Raw genomic sequence first — 6,980 nt, 5'->3', positions numbered from 1 at the left:
AACCTTAGATATATTGATATCCTTATATATAAATATTCATTAGATAAAGATTACTTAGACAAATGGAAGGTTTGTTGTGGTGATGGTGAGGCACTGGCACAGGTTGCCCAGAGAAGATGCGGCTGCCCCATCCCTGGAGGTTTCATAGTTTCATAGTATGTTAAGGGGTTGGAATGGACCTTAGAGATCATCTAGTCCCAACTCCCTGCCCTGGGCAGGGACACCTCCCACCACACCAGGCTGGTCAAGGCTATATCCAGCCTGGAATGAACACTATCAGGGCTGGGGCATCCACAGTCTCCCTGGGCAGCCTGTTCAAGGAATTCTTCAAGGCTGGGTTGGATGGGGCTTGGAGCAATCTGGGCTAGGGGAAGGTGTCCCTGACCATGGCAGGAGGTGGAACTGTATGAGCTTTAAGGTCCCTCTCAACAAAAACCATTCCATGATTCTATGATCCCCCAGGCCGTCTGCAGGACAGGTGAGGGAGGGCTCAGGAGCTGGACACCCAAGTGGCAGCATCTCTCCTGCATCTACGACATGCCCAGTCCCCAGCTTTGACCAGAAAGAATCTTTTGTCATTTTCTTGTTATTTCCCTCCTTGTGAGCATCAGAAAGGTCATTCAGGCAGAAGCAAGTGGCTGCTCACAATATTTAAAGGAATTTGAAGCATGCTTGATCGCTTCCCTCTCCAGAGGAGTGCAGTAGGCACTGGGCCAGAAGCACAACAGCTGTTAAGGCCACAAACCCGTGCCTAAGGAAGCATAGAAAATGCTGAATGGGCATAAAATGGGAGGCAGGAATTTAAAGAAGCTCAGTGTAATTACCGTGCGACACATCTGGCAGTAGCTTATGGCTTTACCATCCTTTATGTCTTTACTCTCCCCATGGTCTAACTCCTCACTTCCCCCTGCTCTGTCCCTGCTCTGTGACCTCTTATCTTCTCTCACCCTCCTCAAAGTAGTGTTCACCCTCCTCATAAACATTAATTATGCAATCATGGAATGATTTGGGTTGGAAGAGACCTTGAAAGGACATCTAGCCCAACCCTTTCCATAGGCAGAGACACCTTCCACTAGACCAGGTTGCTCCAAACTCCATCCAGATCTTCAGAAACCAAGGTGTTTTGGAGTTTTTTCATGCACAAAATACAAGACTGCATGTGTTCACTTTGATGTGAACAAGGCCTGGTAGTGACCTGTGTAGTGACATGGATCTTCTATAGGTATGTGAGTCATTGTCACATCCAAAATGCTAAGGGACCGTGTGCGGCAGGTGTTCGTTCTTCTATTGGCAGCCCAAAACAGTTTCACCCAGGAGATGTGCCTCAATCCTCCTGCTCCAATAAAAAGGGTTTAGTGTCCATGACCCAATATTTTGCTTCCTTGCAAAACTCTCAGAGCACCTCAGAAAATGGACTGGGGCCACCACCTGAGCCACAGCACTCTCCTCCTCCCTCATCCTTTACCCTTCATTACCTCTTCCCTCATAAAGTTCATCCCTTGCTGCCAATCAAGGTTTGGCACCATGTTTAACTCACAGCTGTGCTGATGGCAGAGACTGGATTTAGCAGGCAAGGACAGGTGAGCCACCCTACTGCAGAATGACACAGTTTGGTGCCCTCTGGCACTGTTAGCAAACAGCAAAGCAGCTCCTGTCAGAGCTGGGTGCTGCTTTATGAGCAGAGGAAACACACCATGGAGAAAACATTGAATATTTCATGTCTGTGGTGAGCAATGAAACTCATTTTCCCACTAAGTAGATTTAAGGTGGATGTTATCTTCTCGTGCTGCTGCTGTGCAAAAGGAAGGATGGCTTGGTTTGGAAACAGTTTGGGTCATGGCTGGGGTGTCTGCATCAGCCTCTGCTTGTTCATGCTCTCACCTTGCTGTGTGCCAAGAGAAACAGGTGTCTCTTCAATGCAGCAAGAATATGAACTGGGTTTGCAAAAGGAGCTGTCAGTGAAGGACTTGTGTTAGGACCTGTATGTTCTGCAGGTCCAGAGCATCCCTGGGAACCCATGATTCACCCCTGAGCTGCTGTTGTCACTAAGGTAGCACCAGGCTGAGCAGTGTATTCAAACTTTGGGAGCCTTGCTAGATTATAGGGTGGAGACTGAAAATGGATTTGGTTTAAGAGAGCCACATTACAAGTTCATGAGAGAAGGGTCCATGGCAGCTGTGACACATGAAGAGGCTGTCACCTGCTTAGGAGACCTTTAAACTGGAGCCCAGCATGGATTTTCTTTGGCTGGACATGGAAATCACTACATACTCACCCTATTCCTTTGCCTTCTTTTGGGCAAGTAGCCCTGGCCAGTGTTGGAGATATGCTGGATATGCTGACACTCCTTCCCAGCTGAAGTCTCTGCTCTTGGAAGGTAAGAGGGTCCCCTGGGCTGGGCTGGGCTGGTGGGACTGACATCCTTGAGCTGTGCAGATTTCAGTTTCAGCTCCTCTGGTGCAATTTATCCGCTGGGCTGGCAATAGCCTGATACTTGTGTCCTCTCAGCTTTCCCAAACCGATTTGGGGCTGAATGAAACCCCGTGGGGAAGCTGAGGCTCTGAGCCCCAGGGCAGCTCTTGTGTTAGTGTGAGGGGCAGCAGCTCCCAGAGGAGCTGGGGGCAGGAGCTGCCAAGGAGCAGTCATACATCTCCATGGCTCGTGCTGGATCTCAGAGATGGGTGTGGCTCCATTAATGAGGGGCAGCACACGCGGGTTGGCTGAAGAAATCTGCTGCTGTGTGGTAAGGTGATGTGTGCTCACAGGCCACTGATTGCTGCAACCTCAAGCCATCAACTGCCTGGAAGGACAGAAAAATCAGCTTTAAATCCATTTTCTTGCTGAAGAAATCTGCTGCTGTGTGGTAAGGTGATGTGTGCTCACAGGCCACTGATTGCTGCAACCTCAAGCCATCAACTGCCTGGAAGGACAGAAAAATCAGCTTTAAATCCATTTTCTTTGTATCAGTGAAAGGGCATTCATTCCTGCCACAGGACTAGTGTAGGTGTGGCTATAGGTTTGGCAGACGGGAATTTAGTGCAGTTTCTCTTCCAAAGAAATACAGCACAGCAGGATGTTGGCATCCCACTCTGTCCACAGCCCTGGACTCTGGCTGTGCACCCAGGCACCCATTAAGGGCATCATCTGCCATGAAGGGTGCCCAGTTCTGCCTCAGGGATGAGGGCAGACACAAGGCACATATCCCCTAGCTCCCACTGATACCCATCTGGGTCTTGCAGGTCATGGGAGACATTTAGGACCTATGAGATGGTCCAGAGATGGTTGAATACCTTTTAGTCCTGCTGTAGGTCACTGTGATGGGGTAGGAACCTTGCAGTGTGTGACAGATACTGGTGCTGGATGCACAGGGAGTTGGGCACATCCTGCCCTGCCACCTCCAGCCCTGGCTTCGACTCAGTTTGTTGTTTGTGTTTACTCAAGGGGAATAATAAAAAGAGACAGTGGGGCCATAAATTAAAACCAATCTATAGCTGTGACACAGCACTGACTGTGCTAGAGATAAATCAGGAGGAAAAGGAAGACAAGGGGACTAAGGCAGCAGGACCTAACAGGGATGTCCGGAGACCTAGGCAGAGCCTATCGGAGTTTCCCAGCACCCTCTAGTGGGATCTCGGCGGTGTCCGACTGTACGAGCAGCTCAAAAACCACACACACAGGGCGAGGGGCAGGGTGTGCAGCCCTGTCACCCCCCAGTGACTCGGGGATCCGCTCGACAACTCAGCAAGGTCTGCTCACACAGAAAGGCGACAGTCCCTTCAGCATTAGGACCTGTAAGAAACAGTGCTGGAGATGCCATCGGGCTGGTCTATGGATCACATAGCAAAAATCAACTCCCCACACTGCCCTGAGGAGCTGAGTCCCTCATCTCTCCTCTGTCTCTGCTCCCCCTGAGATGGTGGGTGGAATCAAAGACCAGGTCAGAGCACCCTGGGACTGCTCTGGGGGTGAAAGAACCCTCCAAGCATCTGGGATGGGGTCAGGTCTAATCCTTCAGGCAGTGCAGGGCATTAGACAGACAGGAGTTCCCAAATTCTGCAGCTTATCTGCGTCCCCTTTCTGGATGCAAAGCAAGAAACCTGGACAAATGGAAAATCATCCTACAGGAATTTGCCATCGAAGGATAGATTCACACAAGTGTTTGGGTTGGAAGGGACTTTTAAAGCCCATCTGGTCTAACCTCCTGCCATGGGCAAGGACACCTTCCACAGGCCCAGGTTGCTCCAAGCCCTGTCTGACCTGGCCTTGAACACTTCCAGGGATGAGGCACCCACCACCTCTCTGGGCAATGCTGGGTGCTGTACCACCACCACAGTTCTCTATTTTCCTGGCTAGACCACTATGTTCATGGATGTGATCTCCCAGACAAGAGGTTGCCCATGCTGGGATCATGGTTCCAGCCCTCCTGGGTTATCTTTAGGTACCTTCTGATCACTTTTCATCAACTGTGGAGCCATTTGTCTGACTCCAGTCCTGAGGCAGTGAGTTCCCCAGAGCACTCAACATAAAAATCTTGCTTTGTGTCTTTTAATGCTTTGCCTCTTCATTCTCAGAGTGGCTCTTTGTTCCCAAGCTGCAATGCTGAGTGTCAACAAGTAACTCGTGGGGATTTGATGGGATATAGAACAGAACAAATGGCCTCTTGTAAAATATTGTATATCTTTCATAAATCTTGATTATGCTGCTGTACCTTCTCCTGACATATGCAACTGCTCTGAACCCTGATAAAAATGCTGGTTTGGTGTTTGTTTTATTTAACCCCACATGGAATTTCTCTGTGGGAAAGATGAGAGGGCAATGATTTGCTTTTCTGGGGCTGGACACCCATATCCCACTTAGCCTGCAGCTATCACCTCAGAGAGCAGAGATGGAATAAGAGCAAGACACAGTCATGCCTCATTCATCTCTTCCAGTGCTGGACTGAGAGGAAAGCTGGTTCATGACCTGATTTCCTATTTCTAGCTGCCTGCAGGCTATTTCTCCACAGCATGTTGCCTACTGCAAGGAATCCACTATGAGTTTGGGCTTCTTTACAATCCTGTCTCAATCCAGTGTCTGGAGAGATCAGCAGAAAATGTACAGAGTTTGTAAAGCTGAGAATCATAGAATTATGGAATCAACTGGGTTGGAAAAGACCTCAAAGACCATTGAGTCCAACCCTACCGTTGTTACTAGACCATGGCACTAAGTGCCACATCCAGTCTCATCTTGAAAACCTCCAGGGACCGTGAATCTACCACGTACCTGGGCAGCATATTCCAATGCCTGATTACTCTCCCCATAAAAACATCAGTTGGAGTTAAAGAGGGCCTTTGCACTGATTGTAGTTTGAGCTCTTGGAGTAAAGTTTTGTCTCATAGAATCATGGAATGGTTTGGATTTGGGAAAGCACCATATATATCCTCTATTTTCAGCCCTCTACCATCTCGGAGCTTTCTGCAGTATGGTTTCACTCAGAAAAGCCTGGAAGAGGTCATTTCTCCATATTTCTGTTTGTTTTCCCGGTTACTCCCCAGGAAATGGAAGGGAACATTCTTCCATCCCAAACTCACTTTATTGCCAGCTGTGAATGGGGAGAGAAAAGGGAAGAAATTAGCTTTCTTGTTGATCTAGCTCCAGCATAGTGCCTGGATTTGTCTTTGTGTTTAGAAAAGCAAATAGAGAGCTAAAGACAAACAGCCATCTTGATTTACTGGTGAGATTAAGAGCAAGAAAGAGTCTTCATAAAAAATGAAAGAAGAGCAGGCAGTGGAAGGAGCAGTGAAGATGAAACTCATTGAGTTATCTGGGGCATGTAAGAAAACCATCAGCCCAGCAAAAATGTGAGAAGAGAGCACAGGAGGTGAAAAGGGTGGGGGAAAGCAAGGCATTATGTTTTATTAATCACACTGGGTTATGTCTAAATAGTGTTGTTTTGCTAAGAAGATGGAGACACACACACACAGACTTGTCTGTTCCACCCAAGTCACCACAGTCTTTCAGGTCAGGGAGGTGACACACAGCTTGTCTCAGACCGTGGAGTTATGTCCCAGGTCTTGTCCATGTACCTAGAAAGTGCGCACACACGTGCTGTGTCCCCAGCAGCTTCCTGGCACAAGGAAACAATGAAAAATCTTGTCCAAATTCACTTGGGAGGTCTGGGACATGCTCACATCCAAAGTTCACCCTCCTGTGTAGCAAAGCAGGTCCCTCCTGGCTCAGGGCTGGAAGCAAGGGGTGCTGAAGGATGTTGTCTTGCAGGGGACCCATGAACTCATTTGGTTAATTTTCTCCCTCCCACTTTCAAATCTGTAGAGAATCACAGAATCATGGAAGGGTCCTTAAAGACCATCTCATTCCACTCCCTGCCATGGGCAGGGACACCTTCCACCAGCCCAGGTTGCTCCATGACCTGTCCAACCTTGCCTGAAACACTACCAGGGATGAGGTAGCCACAGCTTCTCTGGGCAACCTATGCTAGTGCCTCAGCACCCTCATGGGGAAGAATTCCTTCCCAATATCTAACCTCAATTTCCTCTCTTTCAGGGAGAGGGGGACAGCTAGAGAAGCAGGACAGCTACTGACTTTGCAAAGCAGAGCACTACAAAGCTAAGAAAGTCCAGCTCTGCAGCTGCCTCTGCAATTTTCATTCCTCCTCCCCCCTGTCTGAGCTCTGACAGAGGGTCTGAGGATGTCTTTGCTCAATGTGTTGAAACTGACAGCTGGGACCCCCCAGAGTCTCAGCCAGACGTGGCCTGAGGCACATTGGCAACGCTCTGGTGCGTGGATGGGAGGCAGGAGTGGTGTCACACTGCTGATGTCTGCAACTGCAAAAGGTTTAGTGAAGATATTAAGGATGTGAAGCTCTTGGAATGCTTATCATAATATCATAGAACTTTAAGGGGTTGAAATGGACCTTAAAGGTCATCTAGTCCCAAGTCCCTGCCATGGGCAGGGACACCTCCCACTAGAACAGCTTGCAC

The sequence above is a fragment of the Acanthisitta chloris genome, unplaced genomic scaffold, assembly GCF_000695815.1.
Source record: "Acanthisitta chloris isolate BGI_N310 unplaced genomic scaffold, ASM69581v1 scaffold4866, whole genome shotgun sequence".
NCBI lineage: Eukaryota > Metazoa > Chordata > Aves > Passeriformes > Acanthisittidae > Acanthisitta > Acanthisitta chloris.
The sequence above is the reverse complement of the archived record's forward strand: the minus strand, read 5'-3'. Positions refer to the sequence as shown.